This window comes from Engystomops pustulosus, chromosome 7 (genome assembly GCF_040894005.1).
Source record: "Engystomops pustulosus chromosome 7, aEngPut4.maternal, whole genome shotgun sequence".
Lineage (NCBI taxonomy): Eukaryota > Metazoa > Chordata > Amphibia > Anura > Leptodactylidae > Engystomops > Engystomops pustulosus.
Window position 1 is genome coordinate 18,649,298 of NC_092417.1, and position 22,459 is coordinate 18,671,756.

General features: G+C 40.9%; 1 pseudogene; it reads left to right on the plus strand.

Annotated features, from left to right (window-relative positions):
* The first annotated feature begins 13,490 nt into the window (after positions 1–13,490).
* LOC140070023 (olfactory receptor 5B21-like) lies at positions 13,491–15,387 on the plus strand (annotated as a pseudogene).
* Positions 15,388–22,459: the final 7,072 nt, after the last annotated feature.

Here is a 22,459-nt window from a genome sequence, read left to right on the forward strand (position 1 = left end):
CTGAGTGAAGAAGCAGTGGAGGCATGCTGCAGTCTTCCTCCGTTTGAGCGGGAGAGAGATGAGCTGGTGCCCGGAGAGAGCCAGAGTCAAGACTCCAGCGTTCCGGGACATGGAAGGAGGCTGGTGAGTTATTCCCCGACGGGGGGCTTGCTCGTGCCTTGCGCTGTGGCAGAGCGCTGTGCGGCGCGCCACTGCCTGCTGGAGTCCGGACCGCGGCACCATCTTGTCTCCTCGTGGCGCTGCGCGGCGGGTCCGGGGGGAAGTAGTCTCCGATCTGCCTCCCTCCCGGTTCTTTAGCTCCCCGCTTTCTCCCCATGGAGGAGGGAAGGGAGCTGGTGAGTTTGCTGGGCATTGTGCCCTCTGGTCGCTTGGATTGCTGCTGCTTATCGGTAGTGGAGCCGGAGCACTCTCCTCACGCGGCCATCTTACACGGCAGCCAGGCCAACGGATTCACTCTTAACACACACAAAACTCCGCTTTTTTCAACTCCACTTAAGTTCACTAGCCACTTGAAATCACAAGCCAAAACTGAGCGAGCTCAAAAGTGAGTTGCTAGACCTTAATTTATCAGGTGTGAACACTAATCCCTCCTCCCAATTAGCAGACCAGGCAAAGAAAGGAAAAAAAAAATCTATTTAAATTGTGACACTAAAAAAAGGGCTATTACTTATATACTCAGTCCACAATCACCCAAACAACAGATTCACTCTTAACACACACAAAACTCCGCTTTTTTCAACTCCACTTAAGTTCACTAGCCACTTGAAATCACAAGCCAAAACTGAGCGAGGATTTATTTATTTATCATAAATTCTTTATTGAATTTTTTTCAATTAGTATAAGAAACACTGGATTGGGATCAGTAAACCCAGGCATGGGATACTGTCGCTACTTTACAATGCTCATATGCAAGGATTTATTTTTTAACCTCCCTATTAACAGTGGAGTCTCCTTGGTCCAAAACGATGACCACAACATGAAAACTTTTGACTTCACAGGTTTTTTTTTGCATTACACAGGCCACTTTAAAGAAAAGTAAGCGTGCTAGGACATGGAACAAGGTGGGCCAAATGTATTATTGCTTGTGCCAAAAATCCTGGCTCGGGTTATAGAGGAAATCTATGGCAGCCAGAAAAGGTTGTAGATATCTAATTCAGCACCAATACTGCACCAGAAATGTTGGGAAACTCTTAGTAGTGCTGGCATGTTGTATCAGATGTCCCAATCATTACCGTATATACTTGAGTATAAGTCGACCCGAGTACAAGCCGAGACCCCTTATTTTACCACCAAAAACTGGGAAAATGTATTGACTGGAGTATAAGCCGAGGGTGGGAAACGCATTGATCACAGACCCCCCCAGTATATTGCCAGCAAGTCCCCAGTAGTATATAGCCAGCCTGCCCCCAGTAGTATACAGCCAGGCCAGCCTGCCCCCAGTAGTATACAGCCAACCCAGCCTGCCCTTGTAGTATACAGCCAGCCCAGCCTGCCCCCAGTAGTATACAGCCAGCCCAGCCTGCCCCCAGTAGTATACAGCCAGACCAGCCTGCCCCCTGTAGTATACAGCCAGCCCAGCCTGCTCCCTGTAGTATACAGCCAGCCCAGCCTGTCTCCAGTAGTACACAGCCAGCTCAGTCTGCCCCCTCTAGTATACAGCCAGCCCAGCCCGCCCCCCTAAGTATACAGCCAGCCCAGCCCGCCCCCCTAAGTATACAGCCAGCCCAGCCTGCCCCCCTAAGTATACATCCAGCCCAGCCTGCCCCCAGTAGTATACAGCCAGCCCAGCCTGCCCTGTGTAGTATCCAGCCTGCCCCGTGTAGTGTACAGCGAGCCCAGCACTAAATAAAATAAATAAACTTATATACTCACCCTCCTGTGGCCCCGATGCGCATCGCTGCTCCCCCGATGTCCGTACTGCTCCCCGGATGTCAGCGTGGGTCCTCTTCTGTCTTCTATCTTCTACTGTCTTCTGTCTTCCACAGGGCGCCGCAATGCTCTTCCCAGCCGGCAGGCGCATAGTATGACGCGGCTGCTGCTGACGTCATACTATGCGACGGCCGGAAAAGAACATGGCGGCGCCCTGCGGAAGACAGAAGACAGAAGAAGATAGAAGACAGAAGAGGACCCACGCTGACATCGGGGGAGCAGAGATGCGCATCGGGGCCACCGGAGGGTGAGTATATAAGTTTTTTTTTTTTTTAGTGCTGGGCTCGTGTATTGACTCGTGTCAAGAAGGACATTCCATCAACACAGCCATAAATATTACACCGGAAATACAAGTAAGAAGCCATGAAAAATTTCTTGTTATAATTTTCTATGAATGTTGAATGTTTTCCTTCTTACTGATGAAGGCAGAGATGTAAAGGCTTCACACCTTAAGGTTATCTCTTCTTTTTGACCCGAAAAAGGTAAGTTTCCAATGTGGAAACATAATGGGGCAAAATTGTCTAAACATAAACATGCAGCTACAACCTGTGTCTCCTCATGTATTCTTCCTCTCCTCCACAACATCCCCTTCCCTCCTCTGCTTACCCAATGCACATGAAACCAATTGACAATGCAAATGATGGGTGAGGGAGCTGCATGATTTTTCAAGGCCCTGAACGAGACCCATGAACCCTGAGGACTAAACTTAGAGGAGCAGACCCTTGCTCGAGGAATGCTGATCCTAGGTAAGTGAGCCATTGACACACTTTTTTCATAAGCTGAGGGGTGCTTTTTGGATCAGTCCAGATTGAAGTTTCCAGGCATCATCGCAGGTAGATTTTGGTTAATTTGTGATTTATGTTATAATATACAGGGCGGCACAGTGGCTGAGTGAGTAGCACTTCTGCCTTGCAGCACTGGGGTCCTGGGTTCGAATCCCACCTAGGTCCACATCTGCAAAGAGTTTGTATGTTCTCTCCGTGTTTGCGTGGGTTTCCTCCGGGTACTCCGGTTTCCTCCCACACTTCAAAACATACTGTTAGGTTGTTTAGATTGTGAGCCCCATGGGGACAGGGACCAATTTGATATGCTTGTGCAGCGCTGCGTAATCTGTGTGCGCTATATAAATAAAGAATTATTATTATTATTAATTATGCTTTTTCATACAGAAATTTTCGTAGGGGTTGATTTATTTGATTTTTGCTTGCTAAATTGATATATTTTGTACTATCTGGGGTTATAACTGTATTTGATTTGCTATTGTTATGAACCTACTCAGGCAAATACAAGATAGAGTGTCTATGACGTATGATTGTTTGTCCTGTTTGTTATGTTATGAGACTGTTATGAGACTCCTTTATTGGTGGAATGATAAGGAGCTCTGATTGAATCTTATGAAGGATTCCGTTAGTTAACCCCTTAACGACCAGGCCCTTTTTTGCATTTCCATTTTTCACTCCCCAGCTTCAAAAATCTATAACTCTTTTTTATTTTTCTCTGTGACAGCTTGTTTTCTGCCTAACACATTGCACTTCATAGTGATGGTATTTAGTATTCCATGCTGTGTACTGGGAAGCGGGAAAAAAATTCCAAATACATTTACGCCGTTTTCTTGTGGGCTTGGATTTTACGGCTTTCATGACTTCTTTATTCATTGTGTCGGTACCTCCTGCACAAAAAAATTCTTCATTTTGCCATCTTCTGGCGCTAATAACTTTTTAAAACTTTGGTGTATGGAGCTGCAGATGGTATTATTTTTGTGACTTTTGATAACATTTTCAATGCTTCCATTTTAAGGTCTTTACAGCCTTTTGATCACTTATTATCAATTTTTTTGTACTTTCTAAATGGAAAATTTAGAAATTTGGAAATTTAAGAATTTTTTAAATGGACAAACCACTTTAATAAAGAAAAAGGAAGAATGGGGGTTTGGCCTCCCAAATGCACACTCCTAAGGCAATGTAAATAAAAAGGTGTATCCTATTGAATAACCCCAAAGTTAGCATATCCAGGCTCTCAGGTACGTGTAACCAGATAATTTAAGGGCACTTCCCCATTGCTTAATATCTGAATCCCCACTCATGCCTAGCAGCTTAGTGCCAAGACAAATAATCAAATAACTAATAGTCGCTTGGCACTGCAACCAAAAATAACCTTTTACCACTAGGTGACATGAGTAAAATGTAACTTTTATTGTAAACGTCTTTGAGAATAAAACATACTGGTGCTTTTTTACTAAGGGTTCGCGGCCGCACTTTAGTCGGATTTTCCAAAATTTTTGGGTTTTGCACAGCTGTGAAAGGTATTTAACAGGGGATTGTGTAGCACGCAATTGGATTTTGGCGCAGCTGTGCTGGCTTTCATGCGCCATAGATCAGGGGGCGGGCCGTTGTACCATCCAACTGATTCGAACTGAGTACGCCTGCTGCCCGGATCTCAGCATGTCAGTTCAGTTCCAGTTTGCAGCGTTCGGGCTGGAAGATCCAGGCAGCACGCGTTGCGAGTGTGATGCGTCTTCAGCACATCACACTCGTGAGTGTAGAAGGGGCCTAAGAGAACGACTGGTACACCAGGAGGAACTCTTGGCTATATCTACTGATCTTGCTCAAAAATCCAAAATTATTGGGCTTTGATAGAAAAAGAATTACAATTACACAATTACTAAAAAGCCAATCACTCTGACCCCTTACTCGATATTACTCTGGCTACTACATCTCCAATGGTACCTTTTAAATAGCGACTTGACCACACTACTAATTCAGGCAGCAAAACTTTTAATACCCCTTTGATGATTACACAGGGAACCTCCCACATTAAGTTAATGGCTAAGTAAAGTGAGACAGTAGGGATGCTAGCTACAACATGACAACATGACTTTTATAATCCACAAAAATATAAATGGACTTCTGAACTAGGGAGGAAAGCGCAGTATTCTCTGAGAAAAAGCCATTTCTGAACTTGGTGTTAGTGTGTGCTAATATCACTGACCCCCATTTCTGAGCTAGGTAGAAATGTACAGTACAATATTCTCTGAAAACAGGACTTTCTGAACCGTGAACACATATGGACAAAATGTTTGGCACCTCTTGTTTAATGAAAGAAAAACACACAACCTACCTGTACATAGCCGCAGAAAAAACTGATGACAAATCAAAGAGAGGAATAAAACAAATGGTAACAAAAGAGCCCAGAAAAACTTCTAAAGAGATTAAAGGTGAACTGGAAGCTCAAGAAGCATCAGTGTCAGATTGAACCATTTGTCGTTGTTTGAGCTGATGTGGACCCAATGGGAGATGACCAAGGAGGACACCATTGCTGAAAACAAATAATAATAATAATAATAATAATCCTATATATAAATAAGATATACTATTTATATAGCACCAGAACATATAGAGAACATTACAATGTAATAACATAATCATTAGAAGCAATAGGAGTGATGGCCCTGTTCATGAGAGCTTACAGTCTATTAGGATGAATGTGGTAACACAAGAGGTATAAGAGCTTATACTATGGTCCAGCCATTCTTTATGGGAATGGAATAAAAATAATTTAATCAATAAAAAATGCCACTGCCTGAACCAGTCATCAGCTGTCATCTTATATACAAAGTCCCAGTTAAATGGGACTGCAAAGAAGCTTGGTCTCCGGCATTTGGCGGATAACAGATGGGAGGAGGACACAGGATGGGTTAGTAAAAAGAGAGTTAAAATTGCATGCAGTTATGAAGTTGAAAGCACGTTTTCAGCTTTGAAGGTTAGGTATTAGTCTGATAGACCAGGATTTGGCATTCCAGAGAATTGGTGCAGCTTTGGGAGAAGTCCTAGAGACGTGCATGAGAGCTTTGAAATAAGGAAGAGAATAATCTGTGATCACTGGTGGATTGAAGAGCATGGGTTGGGTATAGACCAAGATAAGAGAGGAAAGACAGGGAGCTGAAACATTGTGCAGAGCTTTGTGGATGAGGGTGCAGTGCAGTGATTGACATGGACTGGAGGAATTTTTGCTAGTCTTTGGTCCGAAAGACAAGTCAGGCTGCAGCATTGAGAATTGATTCTAAAGGAGAAGCTTCGTAAGTAGAAGTAGGAAGTTACAGTTGTCTAGGAAATGGTGAATCTGAGTGACAATTAGCATTTTAGAGGTCTCCATTGTAAGAAATGGTTGGATTCTAGAAATGATTTTAAGGTGCATCTGGCAAGAGTTAGGGTTGGTTAGTAGATGGTGGAAAGAGAAAGAGTTCTGTTTTGGAAAAATTACATTTTAAAAAGAGAAATGAAATGATGTTAGAGACAGCAGTGAGAGAGTCGTAATGATGGTTTTTCTAATGGGGACAGTATAGAGGGAAAAGAGAAGAGGACCTAGGATTAACCCCCGAGGAACACCAACAGTGAGATGAATGGGAGAAGAGTGCGATTCAGAGAAGAAGAAATGGAAGGTGCATTCAGAGAGATCGGAAGAAAACCAAGAGAAAACCAAGGGAGTGCAATGTCTCACAGGCCAATGGAGTGAAGCCTCCTGAGGAGAAGCTGGTGGTGTACAGTATCGAACACTGCCTAGAGTGCCAGAATAACGAGTAGAGAATATTGGCTGGATTTAGAGATGAGGAGGTCATTGGTGACTTTAGAAACAGCTATTTCAGTAGAGTACATAGAGCAGAAAACAGATTTTAGAGGATGAAGGAGGGAGTTAGCTGAGAGATTAGTCAAGAATAGACCAGGTGTTCCAGGAGTTTAGAGATGAAAAGAAGATTAGAGACTGGTCAGTAGTAAGCAGCACTGGATGGGTCCAGGGAAGCTTTCTTTAGAAACAGCATGCTTGAAGATAGGAGTTTAGAGGTTGAAGCTTGTATAAGGTAAGAAGTGACCACTGAGGAGAGAGCCTGTACAGTCATGGCCATAAGTTTTGAGAATGATACAAATGTTAATTTGTCAAGTTTTATTACAGCTTAACAGAAATTAATTGCAAAGTCAATATTTGCCTAGAAAATGAACCTTTTCCCCCAAAACACATTTCAACTTCATTGCAGGCCTTAAAAGGAGCAGCTAACATGGTTCCAGTTATTGCTCCAGTAACACAGGTGCAGGTGCTGATGAGGCCAGGGCTGGAGATCAATCTGTCATGATTAAGTAACAATCACACCACTGGACACTAATAGGAGGCTGGTGCTTGGCATCATTGTTTCTCTTCTGTTAACCATGGTTAACCACTTCTCTCCAGAAAAAAACTTCAGGGACAGACTGATATTCTGCAAAAGGTACAGGGAGTGGACTGCTGAGGACTGGGGGGAAGGCATTGTCTCTGATGAATCCCCTTTCCGATTGTTTGGAACATCTGGAAAACAGCTTGTTCAGAGAAGACAAGGTGAGCGATACCACCAGTCTTGTCTCATGCCACCTGTAAAGCCTCCTGCAGCCATTCATGTATGGGGCGGCTTCTCAGCCAAGGGAATCGCCCTAATAACACCTCCATGAATAAAGAATGGGACCAGAATGTCCTCCAAGAGCAACTTCTCCCAACCCTCCAGGAGCAGATGATGATCACCAATGCCTTTTCCAGCATGATGGAGCACCTTCCCATAAAGCAAAGGTGATAACTAAATGGCTCAGGGAACAAAACATAGAGATTTTGGGTCCATGGCCTGGAAACTCCCCAAATCTTATCCCATTGAGAACTTGAGGTCAATCATCAGGAGACGGGGGACAAATAAAAACCAACAAATTGTGACAAAATACAAGCATTGATTGTGCAAGAATGGACTGCTATCAGTCAGGATTTGGTGCAGAAGGTGATTGAGAGCTGCCAGGGAGAATTGCAGAGGTCCTAAAAAAGAACGGACAACACTACAAATATTGACTTGCTGCATTAACCCCTTAACGCTCTGCGCGGTAGCTCTACGGCGCAGAGGTATAAGGAGTGTATGAAGAGGGCTCACGGGCTGAGTTCTCTTCATACAAGGGTGGGGGTTTTTGCATATTGCAGCAAACCCCCACCGCTAATAGCCACGGTTGGTGCTTGCACCGATCACGGCTATTAACCCTTTCATTGCCGCCGGCAAAGTCGCCGGCGACGTTTAAAAGACGGCGGGGCGCGGGCGCCGCCATCTTTATTACGATCGCCGCACCCCCGAACGCCATCGGGGGGCGGCGATCAGTTGCCATGGTAGCCTCGGGTCTTCGTTTGACAGGAAGCTACATGGCTTCTGCAGATTCGTTACAATGAGCCAGTGGCTCACTGTAATGAATGTGCTGCAAAAATGTCATATATTGCAATACAGAAGTATTGCAGTATATGGTAGGAGCGATCTGACCATATAGGGTTAATAATCCCTAGATGGTCTAAGAAATAGTCGAAAAAAAAGGAAAAATAAAAGTTTAAAAAATAAAAAAATTAATAAAATATTAAAAATTCAAATTACCCCCCTTTCCCTAGAACTGATGTAAAACATAATAAACAGTAAAAATCACAAACATATTAGGTATTGCCGTCCCAAAATGCCCGATCTATCAAAATATAAAAACGGTTATGGCCAGCAGTGACCTCCGAGGCAGGAAATGGCGCCCAAATGTCCAAAATGCGACTTTTACACCTTTTTACATCACATAAAAAATAAAAATAAAAAATGATCAAAATGTCGCACAGACCTCAGAATGGTAGCAATGAAAACGTCGCCTCATTTCGCAAAAAATGACCCCTCACACATCTCCGTGCACCAAAGTATGAAAAAGTTATTAGCGTCAGAAGATGGCAAATTTTTTTTATTTTTTTTTTGTACACATATGTTTAATTTTTGAAAATGTATTAAAACACAATAAAACCTGTATAAATTTGGTATCACCGCGATCGCACCGAAACAAAGAATAAAGCTGAGGTGTTATTTTGAGTGCACAGTCAAATTCGAAAAAACTGAGCCCACAAGAAGGTGACGTGCGTTTTTAAAAAAAAAAATTTCCACATTTGGAATTTTTTTTCAGCTTCGCAGTACACGGCATGTTAAAATAAATAACATTACAGGAAAGTAAAACTTGTTACGCACACCTCACACAGGTCTGTACACGTAAAAATGAAAAAGTTATGGATTTTTGAAGTTGGAGAGCGAGAAATGAGCGGAAAAACCCTGCGTCCTTAAGGGGTTAACTCATTCTACCTGTCAATAAAAGCTTTTGTTACTCATAATATGATTGCACTTGTATTTCTGTATGTGATAAAAACATCTGACAAACACACATAAAAACCAGAGGGCAACAGATCATGTGAAAATATAATATTTGTGTCATTCTCAAAACTTATGGCCATGACTGTACGAGGAGTGAGGGTCATTGATGCAGGTAGTTGGGTGAGCAGAGGAGTGGAGCCTGGACACATCATCCTCTGTGCCTGACTCAAAAGAACAGTAACGGAGGAAAGGGAATTAATGGAGTTAGTGGATTGAGAAATAATCCTGGCGAATGTAGTCAATTTTATCTTTAAAGTAAGTGGCCAGATCTTTAGCCGCCAAGGTATGTAACAAGTGGCTGATCCTTTGATGTTAGTAAAGAATTGAGTATCGGAGATCCTTTTATGATTATTAGAGAGAGAATATTAGATCAATGAAATGGACCTGTTTGGCTTTGAGGTGAAGAAAGTCTGATGTGAGCAATTTTTCCAAAGGAAACTGGTTTGGGGCATGTGCCAAAGTTGCCGACGTCTGTGTTGAAATGTTCAGACTGAGGGAGGTGTAACCTCATTCAGGGAACTTTTGAGGGTTTGATTTGTAGTGGTTTGTAGCAAGGTTAGGGCAGGAGAGAGAGGAGATGGGGGACAGTGATGACTGCAAAGATTCTGGGAGAAATTTCTGCAGTCCTGACCTAATACCTATTGAGCATCTTTGGAAGGAGCTGGAACATGGAACCCTTCACAACAACTGGAGCTGTTTGTTAATTAGGAGTGGCCCAAAATACAGAGAGGAGCCGAAGTCTCATTGACAGTTATGTAAATAGTTTGATTGCAGGTTGTGCAACAAAATATTACGTTGAAGGTGCCATAATTTCTGTCCAGTTTTATTTTTTTTTTTTTTATTCTGTTGAGTCATTGTTGAAAAGCAATTTAAATATTATTATTTTTTTATTATTATTTTTGTCAGATTCAAGTTATTTCAGTGACCATTGTGGGTTTTCCCTTTCATTAAACAAGGGGTACCAACAATTTTGTCCACGTGTGTATTTTTGTTATCTATTCTTACTGACCACACTTTACCGAATGAGGAAGAAATGTGCAATTTTCTCTGACAACAAGACTTCTGAGCTAGGTAGAAAGGCGTAATATACTCTCAAAGCATAACTTTTCTAAACAAGGTATTTGTGAGCACTATTCTCCCTGATTCCACTTTTCTGAGCTTGGTAAACAAGTGCAATATTCTCTGACAACAAGACTTCTGAACTAGATAGAAAATCATAATGCAAACAAGAAATGATCGATGAGGATTTATGATTTTTCTGTGGCTGATAACTAGACAGAGACAGAATCTTCAAGATTGTGCGAGATGATATAGTACATTCGAATCATCAGGTCTGGTCTTTGCAAGTATGGCTGTAGAATCCTGTATAAACAGTAAGAATATCACTGCATTGATGCATTTCTTCACAGTGCCCCTATAAGGGCAATTACTTTATATTTTCCCCTGTCCCCCATAATACCCCATAATAGAAGACTGTTCCATATACCTCAATGGCCTGACAAGGTCAAAAACTGCAAAAACAAGTCCTGGCCCAGCTAACTGACCTTATGACGAGTAGCAAGCTCTCCTTGGTTGTCTCCTGTTTTTTCTGTCATCTAGACATGGGACCCTTCTCTTATACAGTTACATGTCACATGTCCAGCCATGCCTGTGGTTGCCAAGGGGTTGGAAGCCTCTTGATTAGCTTCAAACTTATTTATCTGATCATGGACCCAGATACTGAACTTTGCAGTTTGGGTCCCCTCATCTGTAAACATTAACACATTTGTGATATGAGTGTGGTTTTAATGAGCCCTTAAAAGGATAACATATATTTTTAATTTTTTATCTGACTACTATACCACTAAACCCCAAAATAGAGTAAACCATACATTAATACATGTTTTAGGTCATGTGATAATAATATGTACCAGAAAAGCCAAAAAAGCCTCTTTGAGAGATGACATAAAATACCCAAGAAGAATAAAAAAAGAGGAAAAGAAGACAAGGCTACAAAAATAACTAGTGAAAAATAGTACTCTTTATTACAAATGGAAATAATAAAATATAAGTATAAAATAAGTGCAACACAATGTACGCCAGGTAATAGGTCCTGAATAAACAAAACATAAAGAAAGTAGTATAAATAATGAAGTGCAAAGTCAAAAGAGCAGATGTAGTATGGCCAGAAGTAGCACAATACAAAAACCAGTATACATATAAATGCTATGTAGCAATGATGAAAAGGTGTATGAATGCTATCAACAGATCTAGGCCCAGAGTGACAGAAATGCAAAACGACCAGTGATAAACAAATAATGGCCAAAAGGTGGCGAAGGTAGCGCTAAAGTGACACAAAAGAGGACAAACTATTACCTGGCCTGAAGCCCCAACGCGTGTTTCAACAAATGTTTTGTTTATTCAGGACCTATTACCTGGCGTACATTGTGTGTCTCGTCCCATGATGCCCTTATTTTTTACTTATATGTTATTATTTCCATTTTTAATACTATTTGTAATACTATTTTTCACTAGTTATTTTTGTAGCTTGTCTTCTTTTCCTCTTTTTTTTGTTCTTCTTGGGTATTTTAGTATACCAGTAAAATAAGAAAATATTAAACCTTTATATTTTAATGTGTTCTTTTAATGTGGCTCAAACATTATAAAAGAAAAAGAGGGGAGGCGTTCAAACTTTCAAGCACATTTTGAGTCATGTATCCTGCGTCAATTACATGGTCCAATGTGCCCCCTCGTTCTGCATCTGCTGATCATTAACTATTTAAGGCCTATTTAAGTTTTAAAAAACATGCAAATAAGTTAGAGTGGCCAAGGTGGACATCATTGGATCCCCTATGGGTTTGGTCTTCACCTATTTTATGCACACCCTTTTCTGCCTGCCAGCAAATCGTGGCTATGCGTGGCAGTTTCTGCAATGCAAAGCCACATTGAGAAACACCTGTCTGTGTACTGCAGAGATGACCCAGCATGTACAGGAATTTCTGAAATCTGGGTGATGTCTTGTGTGTAATTTTTTTAGTGCACAGGGCATGGTCTTAAAATTGGTACTTTTGGGCCTTTTTGAAACACATCAACAAATTGTAATAGTGGAAGCCTTGGCTCCCAAAATTTATTACAACTTGACCCAAAGAATTGGGTCAAGTTGTACCTGAAATCTATGCCACCCCAGACCAAGCATAGATGTAAATTCTCGGTGCATTGATTACTGAGCATGGCACATATTACACCAGTATTAATCTATCAGCCTTAATGTCTTTCAAAAAAAGAATATTAAGACCTAGTACTATCATATAAGTATTTTGTTGATATATATATATATACATATTTCATTTTTAAAATGTTTCTGTCTTCTCTAGTAAGTGTAACAAGCAGCTGGTTGTGAACCCACTGCATTATCTAACTGGTTTGACTTTGGGCCACACACTGAGGGCGTTATCCCTGGACCTCTTCAGTATTCACCCTTTTACCCCTATACAGGAATCTGGACTTCACTGCAGAGAGATTGCAAGGCCGCAATCTTGTGGTGATCCCAGTATAGATAGCAGCTGACCCAATGGACACAGAGACACTGGTACGTGGTACCAAGGGGGTAGGCAAGGCGGGTAGTCAGTAACAGTCCTTAGTCAAGGCAGGCAGCATACAATCAGAATCCAGGGACAGGCGAAGGAGCGCAGCTCAAATCAGAGTCAGAAACAAGTCAGGGGTCACAAACAGGTAGCAGACAGAAACAAACACCATGCAGCAGGACTAGCAAGCTAGGAACCTTTTCTCAGGCGCAGAGAAAAGGGCATGCTGGGATATATGGCTAGAGGTGCACACAGATAGGCTGGGACAACCTAGTTGGGAAACGCCCTTCTCCTTTAAGAAAATGAGAGAGATGCTACATGCGACCTATGGGAGCTAGAGAATGGACGGACATGGCGACGGGGAATGCAACCAGAGGCGGAATCCGTCACCAGCGTTACAGTAAGCTCCAATAACGTTGGTACTAAAGTATTTATCTGTGTTGTAAAAAGTTTGAACCGCAAAAAGGTTCATTTTTTTTCCTTACATTTAAAAGTAATAAGCAATGAGATGCAGAAATAGAGGTTTGGATACTTTCTAAACGTCTTTAGATAATTTTCTTAATTCTTAGGAGGAGCGTGTGTCAGGAGACCCATTATTATCAATGAGAGCTCTGAACATTGTGGAAAATCTCTAGCCACTCATTTACATAAAATGGGAGATATTGTGAATACCTAATATAAGGAGATGTAATCCTAATTCTCGTGTCTGACTTTTTTTTTGTGAGAAGGACATTCCATCAACACAGCAAGAAATATTACACCGGAAATACAAGTAAGAAGCCATGAAAAATTCCACCCTTGCTCCCACCCTTGCTCCACACGGTCTTGAGGTAGGTAGATTCTAGAATTGTACATGACATATCATAAAGAATAGGGGTATGTGTGACATTAAATCTGAGGCGCTGTCTTATTTTGTCTACAGAATTCTGCATAAACTATTAATATGGACGGTCAACTTTTTCATTGGAAAAGTGTTCACTTCATTGTTTCTTTGTTTTCAAATATTATATTCAAATTGCTTGGGGTAAATCTTTATTTTTTAATTTGATTTTATTTTAGACTTAAATGAAAATACATTAGGACTTAACAAATAGATTAGAGCACATTACTAGCAACTAAATGTCAGGCTACCTTTAAATACCGCTACCTGACTTTGTCCGGTCCACTCATCACTACTTTTTAAGCCACATAATTACAATATAATGATTTTTGGATATCGCACTTTTTGGTTTAAACTTAACATTGAGTTTTATTTTGATGTCAGTTTAATGTAAAATCTTAACATTTTTATAGTTCTTTTTTCATTCAAAGAAAAAAAGAGGGGAGGGACTAACTTATCTGCTTTTTTTTGTTAGCATTACCTTTTTAGTAATAGAATAACAAGCTAATAAAATAATAAAAGCATTTCGAAAGTTTTCTCTTGTCTCCATGGTTGTTTATCCATAATAAAGTGGATAGTAGAAATGTCCAGCATCCGGAGGCTTCTGATCGGTTAGCTATTTTTTGTTTTTGTCTACTTTGTCCATCGGTAGATCTCAGTATTTGGCCTACAAAGTATTTCCCCCATTAGAATGTGAAAACTGTTTAAATCAAAGAAAAATAACGTCACCAAAATTGTAAAACATAGAGAATTTTTAAACAATAGTCACACAATGCGGTTAACCTACTTAATTATATATATTAACATTCTGAGCAGTAAATAATTATGTTGTTCTTTGTTCAAGGTTCTGGGTGTTCCTATGGAGGACTTTAACCAGACTCTTCCAGACATGTTCTACCTACTTGGATTATCTACTGGCCCTCACCTCCAGGTTATAGGGTCCCTTATGTTTGTGGTGATGTATACTATCACATTGACAGGAAATTGTCTTATTCTTATTACAGTGAGGATCAGCCGAAAATTACACACCCCTATGTACTTCTCCCTGAGTAATCTCTCCTTCATTGACATCTGTTTCTCCTCCACCATAGTTCCTGTAATCCTCAGGAATACCCTATCCACTGACAAGAGCATTTCAATAGAAGGTTGTATGGTAGCTGCTCTGCTATTTAGGAATTGGGGGGGCAGAGTGTCTCCTACTTGCCATAATGGCTTATGATAGGTTTGTAGCCATTTGTAGACCATTACACTATGTGAATATTATGAACTCAAGGTTTTGTATTACTTTAGCCATAATTCCATGGATTCTTAGTTTTCTAAACTCTTCTATACAAGTGCACATCACCTGGAGACTTCCCTTCTGCAAGACTCATCATATCAACTACTTCTTTTGTGAAGTACCTCCCCTGCTTAGGCTCTCCTGCAGAGATACTTGGCTTAATGAGATATCAATGTATATAGCAGCTGGGACCATTGCTTTAGGCGCTTTCTCTTTAACATTGATTTCCTATATTTACATTATCGCCACCATTATAAAGATGCATTCTTCACGAAGTAGATATGCAGTTTTTTCTACATGCTCCTCCCATCTCACTGTTGTCACCCTCTATTATGGAACCATCATTTTCATCTATCTTCAGCCTCGATCTAACCACTCCGTTGAGAAAGACAAGTTTATATCTGTTCTCTATACTGTGGTGACACCAATGTTAAATCCCATCATCTACAGCATCAGAAATAAGGAGTTTAAGACTTGTATAGTACAAAATCTCAAGCTGGTTATAAATCCTTCTGTTTGATTTAGGTTTAGAGCAGTCATACAATGAAAACCACCAGATGGACGTTAGATATTTTTTTTCTTAGTAGTCCAGGGAAGACATGAGTGAGTAGGCATTTCTGGGTTAAAGATATTGATGTCCTATGGCTAAACGGTAGGGATTTGGATTGAAGGTCTCCACAGTCTTTATAAGGCCAAGATAAATCCACAAAAGCGGCACTCCAGCACTTCAAGCTTTAAAATGTCTCTATTGAAGGTGAATAATCTTATACTTTCTTCAGGAGTGCTGCTTCCGAGGATTTATCTTTTAACCACCCTGAGCATTCAGAGAGGAATTGTCTGGGTCCGGAAGGATGAATACAAGATGTATATACTGAAACAGGAAATCTTTCATCTTTACACAGGCCACTTTAAGGAAAAGTAGATGTATAAGGACTTGGAACAAGGTGGTCCAGGGTAACGGTGCCTTGGCCAGACAAATTTACTATTACCTGTGCCAAAAATCCTGGCTAAGATAATAGCTGAAATTTATGTCAGCCAGGAACTGGTGTAGGTGTAAAATTCAGCATGTCAATGCTGCACCAAAATTGTTGGAAAACTCTGGCTGGCCAGGTCTATCAAGAGGCTTAGGCCTCTTGTTTGCTTAGGTTTCACCTCAATTCTAGCACATGTATCATTTTTGACACACATCCCCATTTCCACAAAGTCACCAGGTCACAAGGAGCCCTGTAGTCTTCTTTATAAAATGCCTCTTTCTTTAAAATGGCTCCCTGCCAGCAGTGTGTAGTGAGTCCCGGGGGAAGGAGACAGCCTGTGTGTGCCTGTATCTTCTTATGCATTCTTCCTCTATGCCCTACCTTCTTCGGCTGCTTGCTAAATGCATGTAACAGGAAATGGGGAGGGATGAGGGAGCTATATGAGTATGGAGAAGACTGACACAGGCACACACGGGCTGCAGCTGCCCCTCCCAATGACTCACCACATGCTGCTGGCAGGGAGTCACGTAATGTAAATGAAACTTATAAAAACTACTGAAATGATTAAGAATGCCGACAAAGGCTATAGGCTATAGAAACCTGTCATCAGCTAAATATGACATTTCTGGTGACAGGTTCACTTTAATATGGTGAAAGGCATACAAATCAAGACAGAATTCAGTTGTAAAAAGATTTATTTATAAGGCTGGTAACTTGTTCTTTCAAATAAAAATCAACTTTGACATTTATATTTCACTGATGCAGTGTCACTCTGAACACCAATATTTCTAGAATATTCTTACCTAAGATTGATCTGACCTTAAAAGCGAGATTTCAGAACAGTACTGCAGTCAAATTTCACAATAATCTATTAAAGCTTTGTCTCATTTTGGTAAGTGTTATTTTTTTGTCGTATATAAATGGGGGGGGGGGGGCACTTTTAACTCCCATACCAACCAACAATTTATCACCAGGAAAATATAGAATTCAGCACAAGATATTTTTCTCATACCTAGCAAAAACATGTGTTGTGTCTGCTCCCCTCCACCTGCATGGTCAATGTCGACTCTTATCCCAGGAGACACGAGCAGCAGGATCGATAGTCCATGCAAATCCAGAGGTTTATTTTGAACATGACCTGCACAGTTTGGGTCTGTGCCTAACATCATGCGTGCCGGTCCCAGGAACCCAAACTCAGCCAGAAGTCTGGGTTCAGATTCAGTATTTCACTCACCCAGAAAAGCAGCTCTTAGCCACAAGTATTGGCTAGGTGCCAGTATGGGCATGGCTGTAATTGGCCATATGGGGTATATGATAACTGTGTGTACTTTCTTCTATTACGTTTGTATGGCCATATAGTCTTATAGTGCATTAACAATAGCTGTGTGTATACCTTTACAGTCTCATAGCTCATTGACATTAACTACATGTGTATACTCATACTGTCTTATAAGGCAGTGACAATAACTACACATGTATACCCTTACTGTCTTATAGTGCAGAGTAAATAATGACATGTGTATACCCATAGCATTTTATCGTTCAGTTACTACAACTACGCATGAATACCCATACCATCTTATAGCTCAGTGACATTAGCTACACGTGTATACCCATTCCGTCTTATAGCTCAGTAACAATAATTACATGTGTATACTCATACTGTCTTATAGTGCAGAGTAAATAATGATGCATGTGAGTTGTAGTTCTGTGACAATAGCTATGCATGTAGACCCATACCATCTTATTGGCATACAAGCCCTCATCAATGTCCCCCATTGAGTCTATGGGTCCCTACCCCTTGTGTGATTTGCTGAGTTTATCTCTGATATTCTGACTTCTGCACGGTTCTCCTTTCTATGCCTAGAATCCTAATTTGGTACCACACTGTCTGTACCCTACGGATAATGATTTTGATGCTCTGATCTGGTATAGACTTGGATTGTTTTACCATGGTTCTTGGCTTCATTTTCTGGATCCTTAAATGTATCCATTATTGGGAATGTCATTTAGGGTCATCGGTGAAATAGAGAAAGTTGGGGGGAATAGTATCAGGGCTTACTTACCTTTACCTCATTCCTCGAAAATAGATCTCTTTGGTCACTACAGGCGGTCCCCTACTTAAGAACAACCGACTTACAGACAACCCCTAATTACAAACAGACCTCTGGATGTTGGTTACTTACTGCACTTTAGTCCCAGGATATAATAAACAGCTATAGCCCTTATTAAATGTGTCTGTAGTTAAGATTTTTTGATTTATTAATAATAATGACAATACAACATTTTTTAAATCCAACTGTTACAATTATAAAATATACAGTTCCAACTTGCATACAAATTCAACTTAAGAACAAACCTACAAACCCTATTTTGTACGTAACCCAGGGACTGCCTGTACTTTTAATGGCATTAATTTAGATTTTTTTATTTATTTATATTTAATATTTTTATTGTTTTTATAATATTTTTTCAACTTACATATCTTTATTCAAATTTTTAACTTTAAAATTTACTATACAAAAACTCAATACAAACAACATGATCTAAAAAATTCAAGATCAACAAATACAGAAAGGGATAATAATCCAGTTCTATCCCCTATCCATAAAATTCAACTTATTAGCGCAATCTGGCCAACACTTCCAAATATTTTCGATCTTTTTGGACTTTTTGTACCTCTTTTCATAAGCTATTACTAGTAAGCTAGTTGAATAAACCAACCATAACCATTCTCTTAAATTAGGTCTAATTCCATTTTCTCACAATCCGTAATCTAGCTAAAAATAATATTTTAATCCTTAAAATATATTTATTTTTTGGGAAAGAATCAATAAACCAAAAATACCAATAAGTTTGTTAAATTAATGTTTTGACAAATTAATGTTATTTTTTTCTGATGGAAAAATTATAAAATTTTCTAATATACTTTCCTTATCAATTCCTCACAGTTTTTTTCTGCTGCTGTTGTTCTATAGAAAGCTTCTATGTTTACTTCCAGTGGACAGAAATCTGACCATGGTCACACAGGTGCACGGCTCGTTAGTATCATAGAAAGTATGCAGAGCCATGGGTAATAATAAGCCATGCACCTGTGTGACCATAGTCAGATTTCTGACCACTGGAAAGGTACAAAAAATCTTTATATAGAAGGACAGCAAGCAGAGATAACTACGAAAACCTTGAGGAATTGATGCAGAAAATATTTTTAAAATTTGTATAACTTTTCATTATCCAAAGAATGTCCATTACATTTACTAAGTTTCCCGTGGATCGCACTTTTGTCGGCTTTTAGAAATTTTCGGGTTTTGCTCCGCTGGGACAGGTATTTTGAAGGGGATTGTGTCACACGCAATCGGATTTTGGCTCAATCGTGCCGACTTTGATGCGACAGAAATGGGGGGGGGGGCGTCTTTAAAATTGTGTCGCAAGAAAACGCACTTACATACACTGGGAAGAAGAAGGTAAACTCCGATGGACCTGAGCGGGGAAGCGACAGATGCAGGAAATCGGGCAGACGATCTGTGTGGTTCGCGGCAGGGTGCATGATCGTCGGACAATGCACAGCGGGGATCGCGACAGGACCGGGTAAGTAAATGTGCCCCAGTGTATTTATTGGCTCCCGTTAACCATAGAATATTTTTATACGTTAACAAGCTCTTCTGCATCAAATTGGCTAAAGGTAAAGAATTGACCGGTTTCAAATTCAACTTACCCGATTCTAATATAGCAAAAATCGAATCCCATTAGCTTCCTATGTATAAAAATATTACCTTATACATATGAGATTCTTGGATTTCCACTACAGGTTGAATCTGAGATGACAAAAAATAATCATAAAACAAAGGCCACCCTTGGACCTATCTCTACAAAGAGTTTCCAATTTAATTCAGGCTCTCTTCCGCCCCCCACAATGATTTATTAATCAACGCCCTAATAAGACCAAATCATTTTTTATCCAACCAACATGGACAATTGCAAATAATCTTTGCGGTAATAAAATCATTTTCAACAGCACCAGTCTTTCCGCCTTTGAAAGAAGTAATTTACTATGCCCTCCACTCTCTTATCCTGATGATCAAAGGATCAATAAAAAAAGTGAATATAAGAGGAAACCAGGGGCAACCCTGCCTGGTTCCCGGGACAGAGAGAAAAAATCTGTAGCTTCCCCATCAATTCTAATACAGGCTCTAGGATCAGAATGAAATATCTTTAACCCTTCCACAAATCTACTGCGAAAGCCAAATTTTTTAAAAACGTCCTAGAGGAAGATACACTCCACCCTGCCAAACGCCTTTAAGGCATCCAATGACAAGATGGAGCGGGTCTCCCCCCGCCCGGGCTAGTTGAAAATTCGTAAACAACCATTGCAAATTCATCCTAGTATCTCGTCCATGTACAAGCTGATCACACTGGTCCTTATTAATAAGCTCTGGCATAATTTTTCTCATTAGGTTAGCAATAAGTTTAACGAAAATTTTCACATCTGAGTTTAATAATAAAATTGGACCATAACTCTACTTTTCCAGTGGATCTTTATTCTTCATTATTAGGATTTTAGCAGCTTCATACATGGACCGCGGGGACAAACCAATTTCCTGTGATCTTTCCCCGACTTTATTTAAAAGGGGCAGCAAAATTTTGCCATCTCTCTTATATATATCTAATGGAATACTATCAGTTCCTGGAGAGGCACCACTTCTAGATGAGTTGACCATTGTCACGCACTTGAGCATGGGATAGTCTTTTGGGGCAAAGTCTGTGGACTCCCTGAGCCACCATGGGATGTGATAATACTAGCTGTAACCCAGGACCAGAATTTAAGTGATCCCTGCAAAGTGGAATGGTCTTGCTGCGGCGGGGAGTCACCACGTCGTTCCACGGGTGTGACTAGACCCGAGGTAGGGACACGAGGACCACGGAATGGCAGGACCACAGGAAGGCTGTCAGGACCTCGGATGGCTGTCAGGACCTCGGATGGCTGGCAGGATCTCAGGGAGACCACGGGAACACCGGACCGCCACAGGATAACAGGGCCACCACAGGATAACAGGACCGCCACAGGATAACAGGACGACCACCACAGGATAACAGGGCCACCACAGGATAACAGGACCGCCACAGGATAACAGGATGACCGCCACAGGATAACAGGACCGCCACAGGATTACAGGACTGCCACAGGATTACAGGACTGCCACATGAGTACAGGACCGCCACATGAGTACAGGACCGCCACAGGATTACAGGACCGTCACAGGATTGCAGGACCGCCACAGGATTACAGGACCACCACAGGATAGCAGGATCTTGGGAACACCACAGGAACACGGTCACACCACAGGAACACGGGAACACCACAGGAACACAGAGGCGTCTGGAAACGCTCAGGAAACTCAGAGGTGTCTGGAAATGCTTAGGAGACACAGAGGGCTTTCTCTTCAGCAGAATGACCTGGAAGATCCAGCAGGAGATGCTGGGAGTTTCCAGAACATATAGCAGATCCAGGATGCCAGCGCCAATTAGGAGGATGCTGGCCCTTTAAATTCCTGGAGAGTGTGAGCGCGCGCCCTAGCAGCGGGAGCGCGCGGCCTAGTCAGGGGAGGCATGCAGCCCGGATGGAACCACAGCCTGGAGCCAGGAGAGGTAACTACAGGTCGGGGACGGGCCAGCACATACAGCGTCATGGATCGCGGGGGTACCTGTAACATAAGTCTGGGCCGGTGGCTGCACTGCATGGCGGGACACGGGTGCCCCCGCGATCCGAGACATGGATCGCGGGCTCACCCGTGACAACCATTTCTTCTAATTCCAATATATCCAAGGGCCTTACCAGTTTCTCTCTATCCTCCAATAGGATTCTTGGAAATTCAATTTCATTCAAATAAGATTTAATATTATCTTCAGTGGCCACAAGATTTGAAGAATGTAAACCAGAATAAAATTTAGTAAATATATGCTTAACACCTTCCAACTCTTATAACCTCCCCAATTTCATTACAAATCGTGTCTATTCTTATTTTGTCCTCCTGACATTAAATTTTTCGAGCAAGCCCCTTCCCTGGAAATTCCATTCTCACAGTGTGATTTATATCCTAAAAAAACAATTTACGTTAGGCTTTATATGCTAAATATGTATTATATTCTGATTGGGCATTCTTAAATTCTAGTCGATGTACTTTACCCTTATATATGCTATTTTTTGTTCCTTCGCTGTATTTTTAAGTTTCAGTTTCTTTGCATTGAACTTGTTCTGCATAGTAATAATTTCTTTTGAGAGGATACCCCTTAAGAAGGATTTTACCGACTCCCATATTAGCAAGGGGTCCGAAAGCACAATATCCCTATCAATAAATTTCTTAAGCTTATAGATAATTTTTTTCATCATTTCCAATAAGCCCCAACCGATGAGGGTAAATTTTTCATCCCTGCCTTAAGTGTAAGTTAATGGAAATAACTCTAGAATCAATAACCATTGGAGAATGGTCTGAAATTGCTCTATTGTCGTAACACATACTAATAATGCAGTCAACAAAAAGCCCATTGGCTAAAGCCAAATCTATATATGATAAGGAGTTATGAGAAAAAGAGAAAGCTAGAGTAGACCCCTTCAATTTC